Raw genomic sequence first — 15,877 nt, forward strand, 5'->3', positions numbered from 1 at the left:
TCACTTGTCAAATTTTTATTTTTTTGTTTCTATTTGAGTAAACAACATTCATACAAAAAGGATTTTTTAAAGCGAAGTTTTGGAAATTTTTTTAATTTTTTAAATATTTTTGAAAAGTGGGAAAAGAATATTTTTAGCAAATATGAAATGAATTCATTACCCTTTATGACAACTGTGTCAAAAGAGCTCAAACTCAAAATGAAAAAGTTCAAAATGAGAGTTCCCTTTCTAAATTACTTGTTACGTTTATTCACGAATATTCGGAAGAGAATTTAAGTGATTCGTAAGTGACAATATTGAAATCCGTAATTTTTTGAATTTCAGCGCTACGGACGGAATTCATGATAGGGCTGATTATGTTTTTATATTAAATAATAAGCATATATTTTAATTTAAAAAAAAATTACCATTGAAATTAAATTTATACCCTTAAAAAAGCACAATTTTTTTTTTTTAAATGCAATTAACAATTATTTTAATTCTATTACTAATATCTTATAATAATGATTTAATTAGCAGTTTCAATTTTTAAAATTACAATATTACAATTTATATTTTCTATAAGCTTTCATTAATAATACAAAAAGTATTTAAAAAATTAATCCTTAATAATCCTTTTATTGACATGCTTAGATCTGTATATATATAAAATTTATAAATTTTCTTTTATTTTTTTTTTATTATTATTTATATTGTTTCGTGTTCGTTTTATATTTTCACTTTTCCTGAAATTCAATATAAAGAAATTTGTTTCTTTTTGTTTTGTTTTTTTGTTTTTTTTTTTAATATAATTAGCAATTGTCCTACTATAATTATTTTAGCATATAATTTTATGAAAATAAATTCAAATAAAATCCTCAAGGGCTAATTAATTTCATTATTCCCAATTATAACACAGTGTATATATATTATAATATAATTTAATATAAAACCCATAAAAATCAGAAAAAGAAAGAAAAGAAAAAATTAAAAATATATCAAAAAGGAAAAAAGGGACGATGTTAATTTTGTTATTATCGCAATTCTATATAATAATAAAGAGAAAAATAAAATTATATTCAAAAATTGCGTACATTGTATAGATTATTCAAAAATCCTTTAAGATGTTAAGATGTATATATACATATATACATATTTACACAAAATTTTGTTATATTGAATATTGGCATACATATATAAATTAAGAAAGGATATTATTGGAGAATTCATCATTTCTTTTGTGATGTACGTGAATTTATGCATGCGAATAAAATAATTTACAACTTTATATTAACACTTAATATACATTTACATTATATATGCGAATATGTTACTATTATATATATATATATATATATGTGTAAATATATACATATTTTATACAATAGAAAATCTTTACAAATCAATAATATTAATAATAATAATGATGTTATAAGAAGATTAATAATCTCTATGGGTACGCCATATAGATTATACAATTATGTAAATGAATAAAATGTCCTTTTGAAAATTTATTGAATTTAATTTTATTTCTCATATATAAATATAGATATATGTATCATGTATATGATCATACTTCTAAATTAATTCACAAACTTGTTAACATAATGAGTAACATATGTGTCATTATAAACATTATATAAGAAAAATATTGGGCAATCAATAATTTTCTATACAAGTATTAAACTTATAATTTAATTTAATAATAAATTCTTTACATTAATGTTAATCCACTTGTATATTTTTGTAATACATAAAGAATTAATTGTATTTATATATGTAAATGTCTAATATATATTTATATTAATCCTAATTATTTAATAATGTAATAAATTGGACCACTATATAAGTAATATTATTTTTTGTATAAAAATTTTTATTAAAATCGGGTTTAATTCGGAAAATAACAAGAATAAAAAAATATTATTCAAAAATATTTTTATCTTTAACACCTTTGTACAGAAAGATCTTTCTATACATTAAAGATTAATGTTTATATTACGAAAATTTTGAATTCAATCTAAATCGCAGGTCTAAATTGGTAACATAAAACAATGTGTTGACATATAATCAAATAATAAAGCGTATAAGGAATACATGATATACAGCTATGGGATTGTGCCAAGCAAACGCACAATTAAGCAAATACAAGCTTTCCAGGACGAGACGCTTCGTAATATGGCTGATGCTCCGCGTGATACTTACACGCAATAGTGACATTCCTATGAAATTTAAATGTCCATGTAAGTAAAGAAATTAGAAATTGTAAACATTGAACCTTCTTGGTATATAGATGAGAGTGTTAGGGCAGAAAGACTGAAATGAATGAGGCCAGATGATTTAGCCTAAAGTGCTAACAAAGCATTTTCGTACCATCCTTCACGGAACATAAACGCAAGAACACTATTGATTAAAACTAATGTTTATTTTTAATGACTATTTGACTATTACATTAGCTCTTTCTGTTCTAAAAAAAATTATTGCATACTTTTCGGAGAAACAAAAAATACAATTAATTACGGTGACTTAAGATAAATAATTACCCTTTTTGATGAAAAGACATTATTGACATTATTAGTTTTTTTTTTATTCTTAAAAAAAATTTATAAAAACTTACTGTTACTGAAAAATTTCAAGCCAATTATTGCCAAGTTATAGATATTTTGCTAAATTTGAGAAATGGCAATGTGAGAGAGATGAAGAAAAATTTGCTATAACAAAATGAATTATTTATTACAAAGCCTAGACAGCTGCTAGAGTATAAATAATGATAAATAAAGATATATATAATAATGTTAACGTATAAAACATGTTACGCTAACGAAAAAATACTTCGCTTTCGTTTTACCAAAATTGTGAAATTTCAAATTAAAACGTTTTGCCTTGTAACCACAGAGTAAATGTGTTAAGAACTAATAAATGTTAAGAACTGTATAAAAATTTTAGTTATTTGATTTTATTTACACGCCTATCATAACATAACAATTTTTGAATTGTAAGTTCTTTAAATTTCTTCATATAGTTTAAATAAGACTTACAAATTATTTTATAATATTACCGTTCTAAGCGAAACTATGCCCAGTTTTTCAGAATTTCATCTTCTAATTCTTGATTCCAGTAATGGTTACTTGAAGTTAATTTCACTTGAATTTTCAATATTTTACAATAATATAAAAAATATAAGAACGTATATCAATAATGTCCTTTTTGATATGATGCATTGTACAATTATTTTCGTATAAGAGTTTTACTTTCTTACATAAGTATGCCAAGGATACGAGTCGTTGTATACACTGATTGAATTTATTTTGTTATTTTTCATCTTGTATTTTTGAAAAATAAATTTCTTAACAGAAAAAACATTCTGAATACAAATTTTGAAATAAACAGATATTTTTCTAAAGTATGATAATCCCTTGAAAATAGCGAAATAAAAAAAAAAAATAATTTTCAAAAATAAAATTTTTTCGTTAATAAGCAAAAATTCATTCTGTCATAATTTTTTTCTTTCTTTTTCATTTTTTTGTGTGTCGTAGGCAACTTTTGTATCATTAAAAAAAATAAAGAACGATTTCGAAAATTCTACATTTACCTTACGACCATACTTGAACTCATCATTTTTATAACATTTTCAAATTTTCATCTTGAAATTTTTATTTTATACTTGTATATAATATGTAGGCATTAAATTGCCTTCAACAAGTTAAACTCAACGTATATAGTTCAAATTGAATGAAGGGAAGGGAAAAAATAATCCCGGAAAATTATAATAATAATTTTGTTCAAGAATCGGGGATTAACTTAATAATTCTCATCATAATTTAAAATAAGTGAAGTAAGAAATAAAATGTAAATAAAAATAATGATAGTGTATACCTTTAACATTTAATCTAAAATTCTAATGATTGTTTAAAATTTTATATTTTTTTTTAAAATTCAATAAATAGAAATGTCCGAAATTTTTGATTTCTTTCAACTCAGGAAGCAGTCGCATTTGGTAGGGTTCGGAAAATAGTAAATGAAAATCATGGAAAATAGTCCATGATTTAAATGTGGTATAGGGCCCCGCAAAAACAGATTATACCGAATTAGTTGCAATCATGAAAATTTGCGGAAATAATTTTCTAAGTTTTTATGGCTTCTTACATGAATATGGTTCTCAAATCACAGAAGATTTCAATTTTTTCAAAATACCAGTAAATTTTTCTTCAAAAGCTAAGCTAAGTAGCTGCTTTAAAATGAAACAACTAAAGCTCTTGGTATTAACTTAATGGAAATTTCTTCATACAACTGCAGAACAGATGGATGACGTAATCAAAGGAACGTTTTTTTTTTTTGTTTGCCCCCACGGGGACTGAGGTCTTTAGACCCCCCTAGGCCCCTGACAAATCGCAGTATGGCAGCCGCATCAAGCTGCAAAATTCTCCCTGGAGTCACAAAGCCCTCCCGAAGCGTCTCAGTCGCAGGCGAGCAACCGCCTCACGCTCACATAGTAAGTGCTCCATGGTTTCGTCCTCCTCCAGGCATAAACAACAAACCTCATTCGCCACCCTGCCCATCCTTTTCAGGTGGACCCTCGGGAGGCAGTGTCCAGTGAGAACCCTCACCAATGTCCTCAAATTTGGACGTTTGAGCATGGTCAGACCCTGTTCCCCAAGTCCCAGGGGACGCACAAATTTCCTAGAGTGCGACAGGCCCAGTCAGCTAAAGAACGAGTTAATTTATATTATTAGTGTAATAAGCACATTACTTATTAATTTAATAACTACATGTTGTATTAGTAAATTCATAATAAAGCTTTGGTTTTCATACAATTATTTAAAATCGACCATCTTTTTTAAAAAGCTTTGCCTGATGCTTTGGGCTTGTACGTTATGATTTGGATTGACAACGCAGTTTTCAAAATTAAATTTTCAAATTGCTTAATTACTGAAATTTTAAGTTATTGTCTGTGAGAGCTGAACTATAAAAAAATACTAAAATCTATAAATTACCGAATGTGGTACAGCAAATTACAAGTTTGGTATAGTAGATAAATCGAATAAAGATCACGTTAGAAATAATTTTTTCACACAACCACGACACGAAAAATGCCGTTCTTATATCTTAAACTCAAAAGTAAAATTGTGAAAGGAAACACGTACTCCCCTTCTCCTTCCGCTTTATTATAATTATACTCCTACAATGTGGTCGGTAAAACAACACTTTAATGTTAATGTTTTTAATCGCCTTTTACATTCTTAAAATTAACAAAAATGCTATTCATATAAAACTCTTATATAAAATTTACTTCCTCAAAAGAATAAATTAATTTTGTTCTAATTTCTTATATACACCCTTTTATATAACAAACATCATCATTTTCATATTATAATTATTCTTAATATCACACTTGACATTTCTATAATATATAAAGAGCACATACACATACGTATGTATATACTTAAATCCCATATAATACAAATTCAAGGTGAAAATAACAAAAAAAATAAAAAAAAAACCCGGAAAAATGTTAAGCAAGAAGAAACACAAGAACGTTTTTCTCAAAAGAATAGTAAAACATTTTTCGTAAAATGAATCAATTAACTAGAACAAGATTTTCCTAATAAGTACCTACATTTTTACATATGTACATACATTCATGTATACATTTTAACTATTCATTTAAAATTTCGAGTAGAATACATTTACATTGAGATATACATACTTATATTATATGCATGTAACTTGATGATAAATAACGTTATTAAACAAACCTAAGATTTTAACTTCTTAACGTCTTCTCATAATTAAAACTTTAAGCGGATTTTTAGCATCACTTGTTTATTCTTGAGGAATAAGAAAATAATAAATAAAGTTGGGTCAAACCAATGGTTTGTATTGTAGCACTTTTCCCTTCAACAAGCGAAAATTCTGCTTTTAAATACAGTCTATGTATACCTATCACACTATTATTACGAGTATTTTCATTCAGATACATATTTATATAGCTATTTCTAGGATTGCATATATTTCGGATGATGCATACATGCAGTCTTTGAAATAAAGCAAAAATTAATATAAAGAGGGGTTAACATAATGCTCGATTTTAAGGGTCAATTGTATGAGTTAAGAAAAATAATTATATTTTTTAATGTCATGGAATTTACCATTAGCTTTTTGCGTTTATAAAAATTTGGAAATATAAGGTGTCAAAAATTCAAATTTTACGAATTTCAAGAGGTGATAACTTGAGAGGGGGTGGAGATGGAAAAAAATTTTCTTCTAACAAAATGAACTATTTGTTAATATCTAAAAGCTCCTAAAATTTCAAGCTTCTACAGTCTGGAGTCTAGAAGAAAAACGACATCAAAAATTTGGAAAAAAAGGACTTTAGATAACGGTAAATTTGAACGGCCATTTTGTTTTTCTAAAGTTTAACTATAGCATACCACGCAAGGGGAAGCAAGCTACTGCCTTTCTGCGTTTGCAAAATTTCAAAAATGCTTATGGTTTCATTGCAACAAATATTTAAAAAAGGCCATTTCTAGGGTTTTGGGGGGTATAACTTCTAGAGGGGGGGAGATAGGTAAAAATTTTGTTCTACGGAAATAAGTTTCTAGTGAAGATCTATGTACGTATTAAATTTCAGCTTTCTATCTTCAAAGGTGCAGAAGTTTTGTAAACAAAAAAAGTGTCCACGGACGGACGGACGGACGGACAGAGTGAAACTAATAAGCACTTTTTTCAAAAAAATTTTTGGAAAAGTGCTAAAAACGAAAAAATTTTTTTTTTTTCGGAATTGAAAAACAAGGAGAACAGTTTATTACCGACCGTATTGTGTAAACAATAGGTAGGTTATGTGATGGCAACAAATTTTGCATATCGAGTTTTCGGTGGGAATGCACTTCTCCATAGTAGGGAAGTGCAAATAACTATTTTTAGCAACCTGTCGGTCTGTCGGTCTGTCGGTCTGTGTGTGCACGCGTGTATCTCAAGTTCTACTGAACCGATTTTTATGAAATTTTATATGTAAGTTTATTTCCACCATGGCACGGATCGATCAACTGTTGGTATATATCAGGCCTCGGGAACTGCACTTTTTAGCGGGCCTGTTTTACATTTTTGAACATTTTGAAGAAAGTATTCAACCGATTTACTTGAAATTTCATATATAAGCTTTGCTCGATCATACGCAAAAATTCGTATGTTTTGGAAGAAATCAGGCATCGGCAACTAGACGTTTACTACGGGCCAAACATACATTTTTGTGTATATAAAGAGAAATAATCAACCGATTTCATTGAAATTTAATACATGAATTCCTCATATTAGAGCAATGAACATATAAATTTTTTGGAAAGATCAGGGCTCAAAAACTGATTTGCGGGCCGATTTTACATTTTTTACCATATCTACGTAACGAATTGATGGAATTTCTTGAAATTTGATATTTGGGTTCTGGTTGTTACCGAAACTAACTGGCGAGAATTTCAGGGAATTCGGGTAGCACAAAGCGAAACTCTACTAAGAGCCAAATTTACATTTCTCTAGGTATGTTAACTATAAGCTTACTAATGTCCTAAAAATTGGAAAGAAGTATTTAACAGACATTTTTATAATATTCTGTAACACTTTCATTTAACTAGACAATACACAATGCGATCGGTTATGTGCTGACCACATCAGATTTTTTTTTATTGTTCTTCCTCATTTTGATGACTTATTATATTCTTGCTGTAAGTTGGTGTGGGAAAGGAGGTATTATTGTTGATTAACAAAAATATGTTAACGTTTTAATTTTTTGTCTTATTCCCCACCCCTACCCATAACACCGTATTATTCATAAAGTTTTTTTACAAAAATTTTTGTAGAACTATAAAAGAAAAATAATAGGATTTCTGTTATTTGTTAAATTTTTATTAGTTGATTGATATTGTCTTGCTTTCTAGTATGTGACTTTAAAATATGCCAAAAATCACTGGGAGCGGTTTAGTGGTACTTCTTATTTAAATAGGCTCCTTTTAGGAGTAAATGGAGTGAAGCTTCTCATAGTAAAAAAAACCTGCTTAAAACGAGGTTTTATACTGTTCCTCCTATTCCAAAAAATTTGTCAATCTTTGATCATTTAGACTGAATTATCAGTCTAAATGATCATATATACTCGTACAGAATACAATGAAAAAGTTAAATTACTATAATTATGTTCTGCTGCTGCTGCCCATTGCAATATTAATTGTATCCTCCTAGATGTACTATAGCATAAATATTTTTGGAGATATTCAAAAAAATCTTTTGCAAAACTTTAAACGCGTTTTTTGGCTAAACTAGAAGAGATAGAGCGATTTTAAGTGTTTTCTATGATCACTGGGAATTCACAGATTCTGCCAATATATGATAATAGGCTGTAGCAAAAATATTTTTATATATTGCCAATATTCTGTATATTGGCAGAATCTGTGAACTCCCAGTGATCACAAAAAACACTCAAAATCGCTCTATCTCTTCTAGTTTAGCCAGAAAACGCGTTTAAAGTTTTGCAAAACATTTTTTTAAATATCTCCAAAAATATTTTTGCTACAGCCCATTATCATATATGGCGGAATCTGTGAACTCCCAGTGATCACAAAACACACTCAAAATCGCTCTATCTCTTCTAGTTTAGCCAGGAAACGCGTTTAAAGTTTTGCAAACGATGTTTTTAAATATCTCCAAAAATATTTTTGCTACAGCCTATTATCATAATATATTGGCGGAATCTGTGAACTCCCAGTGATCACAAAAAACACTTAAAATCCACTTAAACTCCCAGTGATCACAAAAAACACTTAAAATCGCTCTATCTCTTCTAGTTTAGCCAGAAAACGCGTTTAAAGTTTTGTAAACGATGTTTTTAAATATCTCCAAAAATATTTTTGCTACAGCCTATTATCATATATTGGCGGAATCTGTGAACTCCCAGTGATCACAAAAAACACTTAAAGTTGCTCTATCTCTTCTAGTTTAGCCAGAAAACGCGTTTAAAGTTTTGCAAACGATGTTTTTAAATATCTCCAAAAATATTTTTGCTACAGCCTATTATCATATATTGGCGGAATCTGTGAACTCCCAGTGATCACAAAATACACTCAAAATCGCTCTATCTCTTCTAGTTTAGCTAGAAAACGCGTTTAAAGTTTTGCAAAACATTTTTTTAAATATCTCCAAAAATGTTTTTGCTACAGCTTATTATCGTATATGGCGGAATCTGTGAACTCCCAGTGATCACAAAAAACACTTAAAATCGCTCTATCTATTCTAGTTTAGCCAGAAAACGCGTTTAAAGTTTTGCAAAAGATTTTTTTAAATATCTCCAAAAATATTTTTGCTACAGCCTATTATCATATATTGGCGGAATCTGTGAACTCCCAGTGATCACAAAAAACACTTAAAATTGCGTTATCTCTTTTAGTTTAGCCAGAAAACGCGTTTAAAGTTTTGCAAAAGATTTTTTTTGAAAATCTCAAAAAATATTTTTGCTACAGCCTATTATTGTATATTGGCGGAATCTGTGAACTCCCAGTGATCACAAAAAACACTTAAAATCGCTCTATCTCTACTAGTTTAGCCAGAAAACGCATTTAAAGTTTTGCAAAACATTTTTTTAAATATCTCCAAAAATATTTTTGGAGATATTCAAAAAAATCTTTTGCAAAACTTTAAACGCGTTTTCTGGCTAAACTAGGAGAGATAGAGCGATTTTAAGATTTTTTGAGATATTCAAAAAAATCTTTTGCAAAACTTTAAACGCGTTTTCTGGCTAAACTAGAAGAGATAGCGCAATTTTAAGTGTTTTTTGTGATCACTGGGAGTTCACAGATTCCGCCAATATACAATAATAGGCTGTAGCAAAAATATTTTTTGAGATATTCAAAAAAATCTTTTGCAAAACTTTAAACGCCTTTTCTGGCTAAACTAGAAGAGATAGAGCGATTTTGAGTGTATTTTGTGATCACTGGGAGTTCACAGATTCCGCCAATATATGATAATAGGCTGTAGCAAAAATATTTTTGGAGATATTTAAAAAAATGTTTTGCAAAACTTTAAACGCGTTTTCTGGCTAAACTAGAAGAGATAGAGCGATTTTAAGTGTTTTTTGTGATCACTGGGAGTTCACAGATTCCGCCATATACGATAATAAGCTGTATCAAAAACATTTTTGGAGATATTTAAAAAATGTTTTGCAAAACTTTAAACGCGTTTTCTAGCTAAACTAGAAGAGATAGAGCGATTTTGAGTGTATTTTGTGATCACTGGGAGTTCACAGATTCCGCCAATATATGATAATAGGCTGTAGCAAAAATATTTTTGGAGATATTTAAAAACATCGTTTGCAAAACTTTAAACGCGTTTTCTGGCTAAACTAGAAAAGATAGAGCGACTTTAAGTGTTTTTTGTGATCACTGGGAGTTCACAGATTCCGCCAATATATTATGATAATAAGCTGTAGCAAAAACATTTTTGGAGATATTTAAAAAAATGCTTTGCAAAACTTTAAACGCGTTTTCTGGCTAAACTAGAAGAGATAGAGCGATCACTGGGAGTTCACAGATTCCGCCAATATATGATAATAGGCTGTAGCAAAAATATTTTTGGAGATATTTAAAAAAGTATTTTGCAAAACTTTAAACGCGTTTTCTGGCTAAACTAGAAGAGATAGAGCGATTTTAACTGTTTTTTGTGATCACTGGGAGTTCACAGATTCCGACAATATATGAAAATAGACTGTAGCAAAAATATTTTTGGAGATATTTAAAAAAATCGTTTGCAAAACTTTAAACGCGTTTTCTGGCTAAACTAGAAGAGATAGAGCGATTTTAAGTGTTTTTTGTGACCGCTGGGAGTTCACAGATTCCGCCAATATATGATAATAGGCTGTAGCAAAAATATTTTTGGAGATATTTAAAAAAATGTTTTGCAAAACTTTAAACGCGTTTTCTGGCTAAACTAGAAGAGATAGAGCGATTTTAAGTGTTTTTTGTGATCACTGGGAGTTCACAGATTCCGCCAATATATGATAATAGGTTGTAGCAAAAATATTTTTGGAGATATTTAAAAAAGTATTTTGCAAAACTTTAAACGCGTTTTCTGGCTAAACTAGAAGAGATAGAGCGATTTTAACTGTTTTTTGTGATCACTGGGAGTTTACAGATTCCGCCAATATATGATAATAGGCTGTAGCAAAAATATTTTTGGAGATATTTAAAAAAATGTTTTGCAAAACTTTAAACGCGTTTTCTGGCTAAACTAGAAGAGATAGAGCGATTTTAAGTGTTTTTTGTGATCACTGGGAGTTCACAGATTCCGCCAATATATGATAATAGGCTGTAGCAAAAATATTTTTGGAGATATTTAAAAAAATGTTTTGCAAAACTTTAAACGCGTTTTCCGGCTAAACTAGAAGAGATAGAGCGATTTTAAGTGTTTTTTGTGACCACTAGGAGTTCACAGATTCCGCCAATATATGATAATAGGCTGTAGCAAAAATATTTTTGGAGATATTTAAAAAAATCGTTTGCAAAACTTTAAACGCGTTTTCTGGCTAAACTAGAAGAGATAGAGCGATTTTAAGTGTTTTTTGTGACCACTGGGAGTTCACAGATTCCGCCAATATATGATAATAGGCTGTAGCAAAAATATTTTTGGAGATATTTAAAAAAATGTTTTGCAAAACTTTAAACGCGTTTTCTGGCTAAACTAGAAGAGATAGAGCGATTTTAACTGTTTTTTGTGATCACTGGGAGTTCACAGATTCCGACAATATATGAAAATAGACTGTAGCAAAAATATTTTTGGAGATATTTAAAAAAATCGTTTGCAAAACTTTAAACGCGTTTTCTGGCTAAACTAGAAGAGATAGAGCGATTTTAAGTGTTTTTTGTGACCGCTGGGAGTTCACAGATTCCGCCAATATATGATAATAGGCTGTAGCAAAAATATTTTTGGAGATATTTAAAAAAATGTTTTGCAAAACTTTAAACGCGTTTTCTGGCTAAACTAGAAGAGATAGAGCGATTTTAACTGTTTTTTGTGATCACTGGGAGTTCACAGATTCCGACAATATATGAAAATAGACTGTAGCAAAAATATTTTTGGAGATATTTAAAAAATGTTTTGCAAAACTTTAAACGCGTTTTCTAGCTAAACTAGAAGAGATAGAGCGATTTTGAGTGTATTTTGTGATCACTGGGAGTTCACAGATTCCGCCAATATATGATAATAGGCTGTAGCAAAAATATTTTTGGAGATATTTAAAAAAGTATTTTGCAAAACTTTAAACGCGTTTTCTGGCTAAACTAGAAGAGATAGAGCGATTTTAACTGTTTTTTGTGATCACTGGGAGTTCACAGATTCCGACAATATATGAAAATAGACTGTAGCAAAAATATTTTTGGAGATATTTAAAAAAATCGTTTGCAAAACTTTAAACGCGTTTTCTGGCTAAACTAGAAGAGATAGAGCGATTTTAAGTGTTTTTTGTGACCGCTGGGAGTTCACAGATTCCGCCAATATATGATAATAGGCTGTAGCAAAAATATTTTTGGAGATATTTAAAAAAATGTTTTGCAAAACTTTAAACGCGTTTTCTGGCTAAACTAGAAGAGATAGAGCGATTTTAAGTGTTTTTTGTGATCACTGGGAGTTCACAGATTCCGCCAATATATGATAATAGGTTGTAGCAAAAATATTTTTGGAGATATTTAAAAAAGTATTTTGCAAAACTTTAAACGCGTTTTCTGGCTAAACTAGAAGAGATAGAGCGATTTTAACTGTTTTTTGTGATCACTGGGAGTTTACAGATTCCGCCAATATATGATAATAGGCTGTAGCAAAAATATTTTTGGAGATATTTAAAAAAATGTTTTGCAAAACTTTAAACGCGTTTTCTGGCTAAACTAGAAGAGATAGAGCGATTTTAAGTGTTTTTTGTGATCACTGGGAGTTCACAGATTCCGCCAATATATGATAATAGGCTGTAGCAAAAATATTTTTGGAGATATTTAAAAAAATGTTTTGCAAAACTTTAAACGCGTTTTCCGGCTAAACTAGAAGAGATAGAGCGATTTTAAGTGTTTTTTGTGACCACTGGGAGTTCACAGATTCCGCCAATATATGATAATAGGCTGTAGCAAAAATATTTTTGGAGATATTTAAAAAAATCGTTTGCAAAACTTTAAACGCGTTTTCTGGCTAAACTAGAAGAGATAGAGCGATTTTAAGTGTTTTTTGTGACCACTGGGAGTTCACAGATTCCGCCAATATATGATAATAGGCTGTAGCAAAAATATTTTTGGAGATATTTAAAAAAATGTTTTGCAAAACTTTAAACGCGTTTTCTGGCTAAACTAGAAGAGATAGAGCGATTTTAAGTGTTTTTTGTGATCACTGGGAGTTCACAGATTCCGCCAATATATGGTAATAGGCTGTAGCAAAAATATTTTTGGAGATATTTAAAAAAATGTTTTGCAAAACTTTAAACGCGTTTTCCGGCTAAACTAGAAGAGATAGAGCGATTTTAAGTGTTTTTTTGTGATCACTGGGAGTTCACAGATTCCGCCAATATATGATAATAGGCTGTAGCAAATATATTTTTGGAAATATTTAAAAACATCGTTTGCAAAACTTTAAACGCGTTTTCTGGCTAAACTAGAAGAGATAGAGTGATTTTAAGTGTTTTTTGTGATCACTGGGAGTTCACAGATTCTGCCGATATATGATAATAGGCTGTAGCAAAAATATTTTTTGAGATATTTAAAAAAATGTTTGCAAAACTTTAAACGCGTTTTCTGGCTAAACTAGAAGAGATAGAGCGATTTTAAGTGTTTTTTGTGATCACTGGGAGTTCACAGATTCCGCCAATATATGATAATAGGCTGTAGCAAAAATATTTTTGGAGATATTTAAAAAAATGTTTTGCAAAACTTTAAACGCGTTTTCTGGCTAAACTAGAAGAGATAGAGCGATTTTAACTGTTTTTTTGTGATCACTGGGAGTTCACAGATTCCGCCAATATATGATAATAGGCTGTAGCAAAAATATTTTTGGAGATATTTAAAAAAATCGTGTGCAAAACTTTAAACGCGTTTTCTGGCTAAACTAGAAGAGATAGAGCGATTTTAAGCGGTTTTTGTGATCACTGGGAGTTCACAGATTCCGCCAATATATGATAATAGGCTGTAGCAAAAATATTTTTGGAGATATTTAAAAAAATGTTTTGCAAAACTTTAAACGCATTTTCTGGCTAAACTAGAAGAGATAGAGCGATTTTAACTGTTTTTTGTGATCACTGGGAGTTCACAGATTCCTTCCGCCAATATATGATAATAGGCTGTAGCAAAAATATTTTGGAGATATTTAAAAAAATCGTTTTGCAAAACTTTAAACGCGTTTTCTGGCTAAACTAGAAGAGATAGAGCGATTTTAAGTGTTTTTGTGATCACTGGGAGTTCACAGATTCCGCCAATATATGATAATAGGCTGTAGCAAAAATATTTTTGGAGATATTTAAAAAAATGTTTTGCAAATTTTTAAACGCGTTTTCTGGCTAAACTAGAAGAGATAGAGCGATTTTAACTGTTTTTTGTGATCACTGGGAGTTCACAGATTCCGCCAATATATGATAATAGGCTGTAGCAAAAATATTTTTGGAGATATTTAAAAAATGTTTTGCAAAACTTTAAACGCGTTTTCTGGCTAAACTAGAAGAGATAGAGCGATTTTAACTGTTTTTTGTGATCACTGGGAGTTCACAGATTCCGCCAATATATGATAATAGGCTGTAGCAAAAATATTTTTGGAGATATTTTAAAAAATCGTTTGCAAAACTTTAAACGCGTTTTCTGGCTAAACTAGAAGAGATAGAGCGATTTTAAGTGTTTTTTGTGATCACTGGGAGTTCACAGATTCCGCCAATATATGATAATAGGCTGTAGCAAAAATATTTTTAGAGATATTTTAAAAAATGTTTTGCAAAACTTTAAACGCGTTTTCTGGCTAAACTAGAAGAGATAGAACGATTTTAACTGTTTTTTGTGATCACTGGGAGTTCACAGATTCCGCCAATATATGATAATAGGCTGTAGCAAAAATATTTTTGGAGATATTTAAAAAATCGTTTTGCAAAACTTTAAACGCGTTTTCTGGCTAAACTAGAAGAGATAGAGCGATTTTAAGTGTTTTTTGTGATCACTGGGAGTTCACAGATTCCGCCAATATATGATAATAGGCTGTAGCAAAAATATTTTTGGAGATATTTAAAAAAATCGTTTTGCAAAACTTTAAACGCGTTTTTCTGGCTAAACTAGAAGAGATAGAGCGATTTTAAGTGTTTTTTGTGATCACTGGGAGTTCACAGATTCCGCCAATATATGATAATAGGCTGTAGCAAAAATATTTTTGGAGATATTTAAAAAAATGTTTTGCAAATTTTTAAACGCGTTTTCTGGCTAAACTAGAAGAGATAGAGCGATTTTAACTGTTTTTTGTGATCACTGGGAGTTCACAGATTCCGCCAATATATGATAATAGGCTGTAGCAAAAATATTTTTGGAGATATTTAAAAAATGTTTTGCAAAACTTTAAACGCGTTTTCTGGCTAAACTAGAAGAGATAGAGCGATTTTAACTGTTTTTTGTGATCACTGGGAGTTCACAGATTCCGCCAATATATGATAATAGGCTGTAGCAAAAATATTTTTGGAGATATTTTAAAAAATCGTTTGCAAAACTTTAAACGCGTTTTCTGGCTAAACTAGAAGAGATAGAGCGATTTTAAGTGTTTTTTGTGATCACTGGGAGTTCACAGATTCCGCCAATATATGATAATAGGCTGTAGCAAAAATATTTTTGGAGATATTTTAAAAAATGTTTTGCAAAACTTT

Source organism: Condylostylus longicornis, unplaced genomic scaffold, assembly GCF_029603195.1.
Source record: "Condylostylus longicornis isolate FDR11 unplaced genomic scaffold, ASM2960319v2 ptg000055l, whole genome shotgun sequence".
Classification (NCBI taxonomy): domain Eukaryota; kingdom Metazoa; phylum Arthropoda; class Insecta; order Diptera; family Dolichopodidae; genus Condylostylus; species Condylostylus longicornis.